The sequence below is a fragment of the Rousettus aegyptiacus genome, unplaced genomic scaffold (genome assembly GCF_014176215.1).
Source record: "Rousettus aegyptiacus isolate mRouAeg1 unplaced genomic scaffold, mRouAeg1.p scaffold_m13_p_12, whole genome shotgun sequence".
Lineage (NCBI taxonomy): Eukaryota > Metazoa > Chordata > Mammalia > Chiroptera > Pteropodidae > Rousettus > Rousettus aegyptiacus.
The window spans coordinates 8,993,179-9,008,101 of record NW_023416287.1 but is presented as its reverse complement, the minus strand read 5'-3'; the positions used below and the strand labels follow the sequence as shown (position 1 = coordinate 9,008,101).

At 46.3% G+C, this 14,923-nt stretch overlaps 1 long non-coding RNA gene across 7 annotated transcripts; it reads right to left on the bottom strand.

Moving 5' to 3' along the window:
• Positions 1-345: 345 nt before the first annotated feature.
• LOC118609981 lies at positions 346-14,651 on the bottom strand. Of its 7 annotated transcripts, XR_004953569.1 has the most exons (7): positions 14,318-14,651; positions 11,934-12,733; positions 10,074-10,692; positions 8,148-8,295; positions 7,237-7,366; positions 6,662-6,924; positions 346-2,567 (listed from the first exon to the last, which is right to left on the bottom strand). It is a non-coding gene; the product is annotated as an uncharacterized LOC118609981 (long non-coding RNA). The 7 variants fall into 7 exon arrangements; XR_004953563.1 differs by lacking the exon at positions 6,662-6,924; XR_004953564.1 differs by lacking the exon at positions 6,662-6,924 and having other exon boundaries at positions 11,934-12,091; positions 14,318-14,649.
• Positions 14,652-14,923: the final 272 nt, after the last annotated feature.

The window sequence follows — 14,923 nt, the reverse complement described above, 5'->3', positions numbered from 1 at the left end:
CCACATCTGCCTTCTGGAGCCCCAGCAGGTGGCCCTGTCCAGGCCCTGCCGGCAAGTCCAGGATCCTGTCATTGAGCTGTCCTTCTCCGTTGAACTCTTCATTCGAATCCGGCCACACACTCACACCCCTCTGAGGACACCTGGCTTTTTCCTGTTTGTTTGAGTATTCCTTCAACAAAAGCGGGATTACAAGCAAAGACATTAAGCGCTGGAAATGGGACAAAAAAACAAAACAGGACAAAGTCTGCTCTCCAAAGCTCTCAGGTCTAACGCGGGTGGCAGCATTCCGAGGGGTGGGGGCGGGGTAGGAGCCATTGGCTCTGGAAGCGAGGAGTGTTTTACCAATAAAATTGAGTCAGTTTTATTATCGATTTAAACTTTCTACAGATAACACCACACCGTTTACTGCCTGTTACACCTGGGGCAGACTGTCCCCGCCCCCTCTCGCTCACTGCAGCCTTGAGTGTGGGATTCCAGGAGGTTCACATGCCATTACCTCCTGTTCCTCCAGCATGTCAGACATGGTCCTGCCTCAGGGCCTTGGCAGTTGCTGTGCCATCGGCCTGGACTCCCTTTCCTCGTTCGGAAGCTGGGCTCATGCCTTCGCTTCCTCTAGGTCTACCGTTGTCTGCCACTTGTCTGACCAACTAATAAAAAAAGACACCGCTTGCAAGGAAACTCTGTACTCCGCCTTTCTCTTCCCCACAGCCCTGATAACCACCCGGCGGACTGTGTAAGATTCTTCAGCACAGCCCATTAGAGCAGCAGGGCTTTGTCCATTTTGTGCATTGATGTTTCTCCGGAGTCCGTCCCTTAAAAGAAGCTCCACAAACCCTGAATAAGCAAATGGGTAGAGGAGAGCTTACACGTGCAAGTCCTGCTGCCGCGCTATGCCAGCCGTGTGAACTTGGGTGAGTTATTGCCTCTCTCAGAGCCTCGGTTTCTTTTTCTGAGAACAGAATCAAGGTCAACAACAAAGTGGCTGGGCCAGTTAACCCAGGCAAGAGGCATGAACACCTGTCCCCTCGAGGGAGGCAACGAGCTGTGATTTCTCTCTGCCCTTTCTCCTCACAGCCTCTAATTTCATACGGGGGGCGGGGGTGGGGGTGGGGTGGGGGAGGAGACAGGGAATCATCTGAGCCTGTCCAGGCAAAAGCAGGATTCCTTTCCATTCACTCGCCTGACCACCGCCCTGGCCTTGCAGAGTGGCAGAAATGGGCTGAACAACGGGCTGGATGTATTTCCTGCCTTCCGAGCAAAGTGCTCTAAGAATGTGCACATCTATGACATCATTTTCCTCTCGGAGACCAGGTGACAAACCAGATGGACTGAGATATATAACTCTCCCCTTGTATAAAACCCAATCCCTAGTATTCCGGGGGAGGGATGGGGCGGGGGAGAGTGGGCACCAAAAGCAAGGGCAGGCAGGATTACATCTGCAAGATCCTGGGGAGAAAGACATTGCCAGGAGCCTCTAGTCTCAGTGAGGAAGGCGACAACTAGAATATCAGGCAGTTGAGCCTGGGGTTTCTATCCAGATTCAGGGATGGGAAAGAAGAGCGATCACCACTCCACCCCCTTCTCTTGCAGTTGCCCCCTCCTGCTAGCAGGTGAATCCAGCACAACACACATTTAAACTCCAATTTCAAGTTAAACTGCAGCCGCTGTCGTTGCCTGGGGACCCCTGTCTTTTCACACGTTATTGTAGATCAGTTGCCTGCCGCTGCAATGAAGAACTCTCAATGGGTTGTCTGGAATTTCTAAATCATCACTGCGGAGAGCCTGAAGGATAAAGGAACAAGACAGGCTGCCCTACAAGTGTTATAAGTGCTTGATTCAAGCACGTGACCCTGGGTTCTGACCTCCTGAGATCAGCCCCTCCCATACGTCAGCTCAGAGAGGAATGTGCTTTCTCGCTCTCAGGGCAATGGAGGTGCACACTGTGGCTACGTGAGATCATCGCACATCCTTTGGTCTGGATACTAAAACGCTCACCAGCTTTTTAAATGACTTTTTGGTTCCCGACATTGTTCTTGCAATTATAGGGCAGAGGAGAGAGGGGCAGATGGTCAGTTATTAGATCTGCGATTATCAAATTGAATTACTCAGACCCCCACGGTACACGGCGATTTTATAAGGGCTCATAAGCACAGAGAGTTCCAAGAGACTCCATCTCCAGATCCTCGACTGACGTGTGTAGCCGAGGCTCCTCCTCTGCCACATCCTCTTTCACAAATGCCTTCCTCCCACTTTATAAAAGATCGATCGGTCGGGATTCCGGCAGGAAATGGACGACACACTCGTATTAGCTAATTTGAGGATCGTTTTATCTGGGTACTGTTTAGTGTATGTGCTGCCAAAGCGAGCACAGTCCAAGTACTACTTAAAAGTTGTGGGCAGGATGCATGCCGAGAGCCTGGGTCATGGTCAGGTGCAGGAGAAGCGCCGAGGAAGTATTTGATGAAGATGTACATGAACGATTGAATGACCGAGGACCTGAGTTCCAGAATTCCTAATTATCTCTCAACTCTGGATTTCTATGACTTCTAGGACAGCTACGTGCAAACCTGAAAGGGAAGCAAAGTGGGAGAGAATTGGCGGCTGGTGAAATAACCAACCCTCTGACTTCCTCCTGTGTTTAGCCTCTTCCGAGCATGCATCCCCCAGGCTTCTTGTGCCTCCTGCTTGCCACAGATATTTTCGAAGTGCCAGCAGGAGATTAGTTGATGGGATGTCTCAGGTCTCAAAGGATATTGGGCTATGTCTGTCACTCCACGGGGAATTGTCATATCTCCTCAGTACACAGGAGCTGTGACTGGGGGTGGAGTTGGAGGGGGGGAAACCCCTGAGAAAGCTTTAAATTTAAAACACACAGGGAGAGATCCTAGGTAGAGGTATCTGAATGAGATCAGATTTCACCCCTGGATCCCAATTCAGAGGCATCGATAAGTGGCCTAGTTTTTTAATGATCTCAAATATTTGGTTAAAGAGATGGTATAAATACCCACGTTAAATCCAACTGCTGTCACTATGAAAAATGTTATACGGTTGTTTTATTCTTATGACTTGCTCAGAAAGCAGCCTACACTTCACAAGCCCTAGTGAACTGTTTGTAAGAAGGTGAATAGAAATGAACAATATTAAATTAGTTGCCTGTTTATTCCTCCAAGCTACCCATATTCCTTGATTTATACTGAAATTCTTGCTCCAATGTTTATTCACATTGTTTCTTTCCATGTAAAGCTTATTACACGGCTTCCTTGGGGCATTTGTCCCTTTTCTTTTTTTCTTTTCTTCTTGACTCTGGTTAAATAAACTATTGATTTTGTTTTCAAGTTAATCTAAGGGGATAATAGAGTTCTGATTTGATAAGTACAACCTTAACGTATTCAAAGAAAACACATTTTAGGTATTCAATTAGCCTTTTTTTTTTTTTTTTTCCTTTTTTAAAAATCAAATTGACCAAACCATGACTCACCGCCATGGGGATACCTGGGAGAGCTTAATGGGCATGAAGCTGCATGCGGTGTTAATTCTACAGAGACAAATTATCAAAAGGAAAATGGATATTAGTGGCTGTGGAGGCTATTCCAAAGACATGTGCTCTTTCTTCGAAGATGAATTAACACTGGGTTTGTTAACGTGAACCAAAGTAAACTGCAATATTTGAGAAGCCAATGGAACTTGTTCTAGATGGACCAAGAGAGTCTGTCAGGTGTCACTGCAGAGTGGCCAGTCTATTTGTCCACTCTAAGACAACGAACATCTGTCTTCAGTGAGGCTCATTCTATCTATCAGGATACACTTGGTTTTAAGCAGCAGAAAACTCAGATCCAACTGGTTTAAGCTTAAGAAAGTATTTATTGGTTAGTGACAAGGAAAGAGTAGAGATAGAGCTGGCCTTGGGCACGACACATTCCAGAGACTTATATTTCATTGTCAGGACTCTGGCTCTCTTTTTCTGTCTGCTTGGACTGACATCATACCGTGGCACCTGCTGTCCCCACGGGCCTCGGAAGTATCAGTTTTACATGCTTCTATCTCCAGGTCCCTCTGCAAGAAAACCTATACCTCCAGCAAAAGCCCGTGATTAGCTCTGATTGGTTGTGACTGGGTCACATGCCATTCCTGAGCCAATCACTGTGGCCAGAGGCATGTGATGTCTGATTGGTCAACCCTGGGTCATGTGACATCCATGGAGCTGGCCTAAAACTGGCAAAGCACGGGTTCCCAGAGCTAACTCAGAGTCCTGTCCCCAGAAGTGTGGGGAATGAGCATTGCGCAGGTCCGAAGACAGCTGTCTACCACTCATCCATCCTGACAAGTTGTCCTCCAGGGTCAACCTAGGGTCCTTGTGCTCTTTGTCCCCTCTTTGCCCTTTCGTGCACAGACCTCATTTCTCAGGGCCCCTGCCCTCCACCATGACTACCTGAACCTCGCTTCTAGAACACGGCTTCTGCCTGAATCTTTCCCTTTCTCCACTCTTTCTCGGCTCCCACTCTGGGAGTGGCCCACCCACCCTCTTGGACCGCAATTCATTCTCCTGTCTTCACCGATGTCCTGACTCCAGGTTTCCAGCCATGTCGCTGTTCAAGCATCTGAGCTCCCTGAGTCATGCGTGGTCTCTGACATTGCCGAGGGCCAGTGGGCACTTGGGCCAGAACTGACCATCGAGAACAGCCCTTCTCTCTTGCTCCCATGAGAAAATTCTAAACATGCATCCACCATTTTCCCTTTTAATCAGTGAATGGCCCTGGACCAAAAGCAATAAAACCCTGACACAATCAGAAGGAAATGGGTGGTTTGCATGTATATTTTGTCATATTATATTTATTATGTTATATTGCATTATATATGTATATATAAAACATGCAATAAAATTATGGACTACAATGGAAGATTATTTTTGCTATTACTGTTGAAAATTAGTCTGCTTATAAATTACAGAACAGTACCACATTACGATACCACTCTTAAACACAGATAGTTTTTTTTATAGATACATGTTATCATCGTCTCTATCAGCAGCAGCAGCGTCATAATCTGCATTTGTTGGACACCATCCTAAGTACTTCACATTTATCTCATTTATCAGTCCTCTGAAATAAGCACCATACTTCCATTCTCATTTTTAAAATGAGGGAACCAAGGCGCAGAGAAATTAATCGACTTTCCAAGGTCACACCGCTGGTAAGTGGTGTGGTCGGGTGTACAATAGGATTGACTTTTGTCGCCCTGTAAAATTCGGGGGGCGTGGGTGGCCATTGCCTGGCTCTAGCCAGTGGAATGTGACCGAAGATATATGTCAGTCTGGGAAGGAAGCTGTTGGAACCAGTGTATATTTTGCTTTCTCACCTCAGTGACACGTCCCAGATGGTTGAGGAACGGCCATCACGGGGCCTCAGTGAGGGTGCTGTAGAGCAGACATGCCCACCGCCCTGCAGCGGACGTGGATTTGAACGGGTAATAAACGCTATAGCTTGAAGCTGCTAAGATTTCAGCTTTTTTCTTATATGTTACTGCAGAATGACATCAGATATCAAAGGGACCTTCAGCTTCTTCTCAACGTTTTCATTATTTTTAACAAAGAGACATATTCATTCGCCACTTGTGTAATTAAAACAGCACTTAATTAAAAGAAACCTGAGGCGGTCTCATGGCAATAGAATTAATCCTTGCCCTGGAACCCTAATAAATGAAGGTATTCTAGATACCTCTGTGTTCTCAATGGTTAATGATTAATAATTGTAACTTTATTTTTATATTTAAAGAATTTGATTATACTGATGTTCATTACTCTATGCCTTGAACTCTTCTGATATATTTTAAGGTGAGATATTTAGCTATGTCTCCTTAAAGCATAATTTAACTTTGTACTAGTTCATGTCAAAGAAAATGATCCTTTATTGTCAAAGGTTTCCATGGCCTCTCTTCTGTGCCAGGCACGTCGTAATGGCTTTGCAGATACTAACTCGGTTAAACTTGACAATAATCCTTTAGGTTATGTATTATGGTTAATTAACTATACTGTAGTTAGGAAGAAGCCAGGAATCGATCTAAGGCGGTGTGGTCCAAAGTCCCCACATCGATTATTTTATTCCTCTGTCCGTACCCAGGGATCTAGAACAGTGATTGCTCCAATTCTAGCCTGCCAGGAATTATTTTTTGCGTGAGTGAATGAATGAATGCACTACACTTCACGAAGTTCCTTCATTTACATTATTTCATTTGAATGTCATGGCAAACCGTTGACCATTGACATGTATGATTAGTATCTCCAGGTTACAAATGAAGAAACTGAGTCTTGGCAAAGTAAAAGCGAAGCTACCCAGGAGATAACAGAGCTGGGCCTCAGATAACAGAGCTGGGCCTCGTTTACTGATCTTTCCACTTCCGCTTAGTTCAGAAAACTGATAACCCCGGGCCGAATCCAGACCACAAGCTATTCTAATTAATTTTAGATAGGAGACTCCAGATAAAACAACCTGTTTTCCAAGTTGACTTTAAAGAAAGAAGGAGAAGGAGGTTTGGCTGTTTGGGACCTCATTCCTGTAGGGACTCATTTGTCCCCAGGAGCTGGGCAGCCCTGTAGACTGCAAGATCCCACTGACCCTCATGGGAACCTCGGGAGAGGAGGAGTTAGCAGTCTGTCTTTGCTGACCTGGAAACCAAGGCTTGGGAAGACCCATGGTCACAGGGTGGAGGCGATGGTTTCACTCTGGTGGGCATGGCATCTGTGCTAAGGCCCGGATGAAAGAGAGTGGGAAACAGGCCTTGGAGGGGGGAATGTTTCCTCTGACTGAGATCCCCAAGAGTGGAGAGAAGTGCTTGTCCCCTCTTAAAGGTGCTCCCCACCTTCACCAATTTCCTGACCCATCAGGGAGAAAGAACCCTGCATTTCCGTGTCTTCAAACAAATTAAAACCTTAAAAAAAAAAAAAAAAAAAGCTTTCCTTTCTTTCCTCCCAAGGGACAGAGGATTCCGCCTCCTTCATCAAGATGGCACAAACATGGAGGTGTGCATCTCCAACGTATGCCCCACTCTCTCCTGTGGCGTGAGGAGTGTTCTGTGCGCTCTCTGTCACGTAGTAAATTACAGAGCGGCCTTGCACTGCCCCTTCCAGGGACCCTCCCTGCTTCGGGAAAGAACGTTCTTTCCAGAAGAGCGTTGTTGTCTTAGCTTGGGCTGCCATGACAGAACGCCGAAGACGGGGGGGCTTAAACAAAGGGAATTTACTTTCTCACGGCTCTGGAGGCTCGAGTCCAAGATCTAGGTGCCAGCTGGGTTGGTTCTGGTGAGGCCTCTCTTCCTGGCTGGCAGACAGCTGCCTTCTCGCTATGCCCTTACATGGCCTTTCCTCTGTGCTCTGGTGGAGAGAGAGAGAGTTTTGGTGCCCTTTCTCTTCTTATAAGAACATCACTCCTGTCAGATTAAGGCCCCACACTTACAACCTCATTTAACCTTAATTATCTCCTTCTATCTTCCGATACTCTCACATTAAAGATTAGGGGTCCCTTATTTCTTTCCTTCCTTCCTTTCTCCCTCCCTCCTTTCCCTCACTCCCTTCCTCCTTTTCTTCCCTCCTACCTTTGGTCACTACAGATATTCACTGAGTAACTACTATGTGTCAGACATAGAGGTTAAAGCAGAACATAAATAGAGCCCGCCCAGCCCTCACTCGCAGAACTCACATGCGCCTCCCTGCCACTGGTGGCTCTGTGGCTCTCTCTTCCCGCCTCTTCCTGTGTCTCTCTGTCTATATGTCCCCTTTTCTCTCTCCCAGCAGTACATGTAAATGGGCACAAGTCTAGGCCTCAGGAAGTACCTGAGTCCACCTGTTCAGTGATTCATTCATGCACAGACAAGGGTGAAGGTCCCAAAACATGCCAGTCCCTGGGAATACAGAGCTTGCAACTGACAGCCTACTGGGGAACCTGACGGCCTACAGGGGCTAAAGATGTGCAAATAAAATCACTGTACCACATGACCAGTGCCCTGGAATGAGAGCCCAAGGGAGCCCCCAGACAGAGTCTTCCATGAAGGTCATGACATTTGGCCTGGGCTAGAGGTGGTGCTGAGAATACAGGCTTTAAGGTGAGAAGACCTCTCACCCAAAAGGGGCCCAGGTACGTCACCAGTGAGCCCACCTCTTTGTGCCTTTGTTTCCTCTTCTGTAAAATCGGAGCGACAATAGTCAGGGCGCCCATCCCTCTGGAGTTGCCGCGAAAGTTACGTGAGTTAGGACACTTTATGCTTAAAATGGCATATAGCACATGATAGGCACTCCGTAAATATCTGCCACATGAGAAAACAAATAAATGGATGAATTCGAAGTAGCCTTCCATGCTTATGCTACAGATAGGACAAGAGCAGGACAACACATTTTCTTTCTTTCTCTGCAAGCTTCACACGGAGACCATGCCCCCCGATCCGTTCTACCCCTTTGATTTTGAACAACTGCTGGAATTCCAACTGTTGCGATAGCTAATCATATTCCTTTGTTTCAGCCAAAGGCAACGCTGTGCAAGCTCGAGCATGTGGCCTCTGCGGCAGGCTCCGCCGCCTCCTGTGTCACCTTGGGCAACATCCATGTCTGCCTGCCTAATTTGTCAAATGCGAATCGTCTTAGTGTGAGAATTAAAGTCAATATTTGGAAGCTGTTGAAGACTCAGAGTGACTTTGCTAGAACGAGGTAGGCAGAATAACGCCTCTGCCCCCAAAGATATCATACTTTGATCCCTAGAACCTGTAAGCATATGTATGCCCTTATGCGGTTGGGGCGGAGGAGAGGGTTGGGGGAGGGGGAGATTTAGGTTGCCAATCAACTGACTTTGGCAGTGGGGCCATTATCCTGAATTATCCGGGCAGACCCAATGTAAGTACAGTGTCCTTGGAAGTGGAAGAGAGAAGCAGAAGAGTGTCACAGTACATGTGATGATGGAAGAAAGGTTATAGCAATGCAGTGTGGGACTCAACCCACCATTGATAGTTTCAAAGAGGGAGGAAGCCGCCCTGGGCCAAAGATGGAGGAGCCGGAAAAGGCCAGGACATGGATTCTCCCCAGAGCCTCCACGAAGGAATACAGCTCTGCCGACACCTTGATTTTAGTTAGCCCCGTCAGACTCATTCTGGACTTCTGACATCCCGAACTGTTAAGAGATAAACGCGTGTTGTTTCAGCCACTACTTTGTGGTAAGTTGTTACAACAGCAATAGGAAACTGCTACAATAGCCAGTTATAACATCCAGTTCACGAGGACAGGGATTTCCGCCTGTTTATCCACCACCATTTTGCCAGTGCCTAGAACACTGTCTGGCTTTTAGTATCTGCCAGAGATGTATTTTCTCAGTGGGTAGATGGTATAGCTAAGTCAATCTACGCATTTCGCCTCAGCTCAGGGAGAGTGGGTGTGCGACCTGCTCCCCCTCAGAAGAAGCTATGTAAGGATCATTATTGCCGGGAACTGAGGGGCGAAGAAGCGCTCCCTTTGGACGGCGTGCCATGTGGCCCTGAGCACTGAGACAGCTGTAGCCACTGATGCTGCCACGATGGGGACCAGTGGAGAGTGGGGTGTGAACAGTTGACGTTGGGGGACAAGGTGTTGGGCAGAACAGAGAGAAGTGCTGAAAAGTGTCCGGGGTTTGGCATCCGGTCAAAAGCTGAACTCTCCGTTAATTAATTTAAGAGGAAGGGCTGGGTTCAGTATTAAATAGAATGTTGACTCCGAAAGCCATGAGTCTGGAAAATCTGAGTTTTCCATGCAAATTATGGTCCATAGACATGCGAGGACAGGAAAATGTGAGTTGGTTCCTCATCACCATCGCCGCGTCTGCACAAGCTCTCGTGTACGGAATAAGAGTGATACCAACTCACCCCAGCGCAGGACTTCACAGTTTGCAAAGCATTTTTAAAAATTATAAAAATTCACTTCTTATTCATAGCATGTACATGGGGCAGATGGAGAAACTGAGGCTCAGGGAATTCACTCATTTAAGAGACACGTATTGAGCCTCGACTTTGGGACGTTCCCGGTCCTGGGGGGACAGCAGGGGACAGAGCGGATGATGACAAACCTTAGTGGGGAGTCCGACAATCATCCAGGTGGATGGAAGGGGTGGCTGTCTGAATCGTCCAGGGCTCACTCCAGATGGCGGTAGAGGCTCTATGTGGCAGCCTCCTCCAGGGCACTCCGGAGAATGTCATAGATTGGTCATAGGTTGACCAGGGTTCGCTCACATTCTGGCATTGCCCTACTTAGAAGAAAAAAATAGGAAACCAAACGTTGATTTCTTTTGAAAAAAAAAAAAAAAGATGTTTTTGTTCTCTATTTGCGGCTCTGGAATTGCTATGTAGCAGATGGCGATGTGATTTGAAAAGAATATGAGAGAAGCTTTTATTCCTCATGAACATTCTTCCCTGCTTCCATAAACAGAGGTGTGACGTTCCCTATCCCCTAGATGCTAAGTGGGGCCATGGGACTCGCTCTTGACCATTGGTGCGGGTGGAAGAGGCGTTGAGCGTCACTCCACGGAAGCATTTCATGGCAGGTGCGTGAGCTCCGGGCATCTCCGCCTCGCCCTGTGATGATGGAAGCCAGTGCTGTGAGGTCCATGACGCGAGGTGGAGGCCCCCTGGATGGCCGAGTTCCTATGAGGACCCTACCCTTGAGGGCCACCTGGGCCTTCAACAGGTCTCACATGAAGGGGAGAAAGAACCATAAATAAGCATGTAAGTTAATAGGCAAACAAACACATTTTTTACCACTAAGATTTGGGGGTGGGGGGTGATCGTTATAGCGTAAGCCCAGCCTTATTCGTTTAATAAAGGGCTATGGTGATGGGCGCAGGACACTTGTCTTGAAGCTGCCTCAGCAGAGCATTCAGTAGCTATTTGGAGGGTATGTCTCAGATAAATAAAATGAAAACAAAATGGTTTTATAATGAAAATTTGATTCTTACTTTAAATACACATTTTCCTGGTGGAGGCACTAATGGGGATAGCGGAGGGTGGCGAACTTCCTCTTTCTAAGCTTTTGTCGGCACTACCGCCGGTAAAGAATATTAAGACACCAGGAACTCAGGTGCTTGGGGATTTCTTAAGGGCCAGCTCTTATTGTGACTTAATTAAGAAGCGCGACAGAGAAGCGTCAGACAATTAAACAGAGGTTGTCGGAGCCCCGGTTGACTCAGCGCTGCATAGAGACATGGGCTTTATTAGTCTTCTTTGCTTCTCTGAAAGCAAAGTAGGTTTGTGTTCCACTGGAGGCTAATCCATTCGTCACTGCGAAATCTCTGAGGACAGGCAGGTCCATTTCAAACCTAATTTGCAGTTGGCTTTTCATTTTAGTGGTTTGGGAATGGAATTCATCTGCCTAAACCCTAGAGTGTTTGGGCACCTCATGCAAATATTTAATACCCACAGTGAAATTTCGATATAACACTAACAATTTGTTTTGCCTGATATCGGCCTCATTTGTCAAAGCTATTGACCCGGGACCATAAAGAAATGTCACTCTTGCCCCCTTTGTAATGGTTTTATGCAAATGGCTTTCGAGACTTAATTCTGTGGAAATGTTCAGGGAGAAAGTAGGCAGAGAAGATGACCAAGACTGGAGATAAACAGAAAGGCAGAGGGGAAAGAAGGGCCAAGCGAGGAAAGGTGGGGTCGCGGAGAGAAGGCAGACAGAGGAGGAGGAACAGGTCGGCGTGTCAGGAGCACATTCAACCGCTTCCTCTGTGACGAGGCGTGGTTGCAAGGAGGAGTGGATTTTTGTTCTGCACACCTCAGGGCACCGTCCTGAGGAGAGAGTTAACAATGCACTTGAAAGGATCAGATACGAATCAAAATTCTGGCTGTTACCATTTGAACAGAGAGATGCCAGAACAACAAGTTTGTTAAGCGGAGCGAAGATTACGTGACCGCAGACGGCATACCTGGGGGCCCGCCTCGGTTTCCAAGACATAGGGGGGCGCGGATGATGCAGAAGCTTGTGACTCATCTCGCTCCTTAACCTGGTCTGCCCACACTCTCGCCGCGCAGTCAGCATGTCTGCTCTCTCCTCCCATGCCCCGTTCACAACTCTCCTTCTCTCCTTTTGCAAAAGAAGGGTGTGGTTTCCTGCCATCCAAAACCTCCTCACGGTGCTTTGCCCAGAGGTGTCCACAGCTCCCGGGCACCCAACGAAGGGACACCTCAGCACGGTGCCTCCTCCGGGCCATGATGCTCTGTATCCATCTTTTTGAAGAGATGCCTTTCCGATATGAATTAAAGATCATCATATTTTGCTCTTTATGTTGCTTTCATCAGCTGAGTAGTACTGATAATTCCAACGACAACTCAATTCAAAATATGTTTTTAAACCTTTCGACATAGGCTCACTGCAAATTGATTGGTTTGTTTCTTTGTTTATTTCGGAGACCGCAATAGCAGAAGTGTGTTTTCCTTTAGCTGCCTCAAGGCACCCAGGCCACCTGCTGATACAGACTCAATTTTCAATCTGCAGGTGGGTGTGACATCCAGGGGCCCCTGGGAACTCCCATATTTGCAAACAGCTCTGTGGCTTAGATTAGGTCTCCTCTAAAATATAGCTATTTCACAGGCTGCCTTCCCACTGCAATGTTTTCATGAATTGTTTTCTAAGTTTCCCTTTGGCACAGAATGTGGTCTCATTCATTTCATCAATCTTGGTTGCATTTGCATTCCACTGTTTCATTTTTTCCAAAAGAGCCGTTTCCTGGCAAAGATCATTAATCTTTTAGACTTCTCCACGTCTAAGACTGTGTTGAGGGTTTTGCTAACATACTCCATAATACTGAAAATCCCCTGAAAGACTCCATTATTATACACAAATAGTACAGACGCCCCTTTCAGCCCTCACACTCAAGGTCATGTGTCTGGGATTATTTATTTTATTTTATATCAGACTGTTCTATTATTTAGACCTACTAAGTACATATAGTATTTTGCATGTTCAACAGCACCTCTGTTAAATTTCTGTTCAGAGATTGTGGTTTATCAAGAATCTGAATTTTAATCAATTATTATTTATTTGAACACAGCGTGGATGGAAGATAAGTCTAGCCCTTTTGGGATTCCAGATGTTGAGTGGACGGTCAGTCTTTCTGACCAGCTAAGAAGTCTCGTCTCACCCACCAGCTCTGCTGTGTGTGAATCTAATCATGTCCCAGCAAAGCTACGTACTGTTGAATGTGATGGAGTGTGGTGGTCATCAGTGCTGTTGGCTAAATACATAAGGGCCTCCTTCTTTCATGATAATATTACATTTTCCTGCTATATTTGAAGTTTAGTTCAGCCATGTGATTAGCTTTGCCAGTGACACCCGAGTAGAAGTGAGTACGTTATTCTTGAGTCAGTCCACTAAGTCACCTTATCATCTGCCTGCCATGATGCATTTATAGAAACGTGTCAAGATGAAGTCTGGGTCTCTGAATGAATATAATGTGGAGAAATAGCTACTGTAATTGAGATGGAAATGCAATGTTTATGAGAATAAACTATTTGTTATTTTAAACCACTGAGATTTGGGGATCTTTTGTTACTGCAGCATAAGCTAGGTCATCCTGACTAATACACAGAGTCATTTACAACTCGTTAAATCTGTGAATCGAAAAGTTCTACTATATGTATCTCACTTTGGTACCATATTTTTTTTTTAACAGAATCTCAAGTCCTTTACCAGGTCTGAATTCTACATCTGCCTTTTGAAACAACTCCTGCAAACTGCCAAGCTTGTGTTCTTTCCTTGGTATATGACTTCAGAAAGGACCCAGGAGTTTACCAACACGGTGTTTCTGGCTGCAAGTCAAAGCCTTTGGAGCATTGGGTCTATGCTTACAGTGCTAATCCTAGAGGCCATGACCTCTGTAACATTTCTCAGCAATTCCATTTTCTGCTTTGACCCAGGGTCAGAGATAGTCATCAATAAGTAAGCCCAGCGTCCATCAAAAATTGACTTAAATAAGAATGCAAACAGGAAGGTCTTTAAAAGAGAAACACTACATGTAGCTAATGGAGGCCAGAGAAAGAGACTCATTAGCCCTGGAAACTCAAGAAAACTAATGAGTGAGTCCAAAGGGCATGACCTATAATCCCACTAAGCAGTGACAGACTGGTGCTATCCTGCAGCTGTCAGGTCACCTGGCGAAGAGCAAGACCCAAAGGCTAGTGGGAGCCTTCGCTTTTTTAAGTCAACAACAACAAAAATACCAAAATTCCACTTAAACAATTTTCAATTGCAGAACAATTCAAAATCCCTTTGTGAGGGGGAAGATCTTTTTCTTTCCACGCAGGTACTTACCTCCCCATCTGTCTGAGGCCTTAGGAGATCAGGAATCCAGTGTCCTTAAACTTCGAGTGGACCCAGAGCACCCAACCCAGCATCGAAGTCCTGAATAGGGTCAGCGTCTCCTGGAAAATTCTTGAGAGTACACGGCATCACATTCCAATGGCTCCGGCTTTCACGTTTCCTCTCAAATTCTTAACCGTAGGCCTAATTGAAACCACACGAAGCTACTCGAGTGCTGTCTTAAAGGGACAGAAGGACACCTTCTGGAGGAGTGAAGGAGAGAGTGGACAACTCGATGACCCTTCTTGCAAAACCAGCTGACTCTAGAGACAGAGTAGTAACCAGCTCTCGGGCACGATGTCAGAGACCCTCTACAAATGATAGCTGCGTGTCTTCAATCTTATTGTCAATGCTCCTTCGAGGCTGAGCCACCAAACACCCTTTTTTAAGCACAAACATCACATAACCGATGAAACTCAAATTACACTCAAGATTTTATCAGTCAAGATCCTTGGAGACATGCAACAGAAAATCTGAGTTAAATAGCCTTAAGTTAAAGGGACTTAGAACATCAGATAACTAGGAAGTGCAAGGATTTGTTTGTTCGTTTCAGGCACA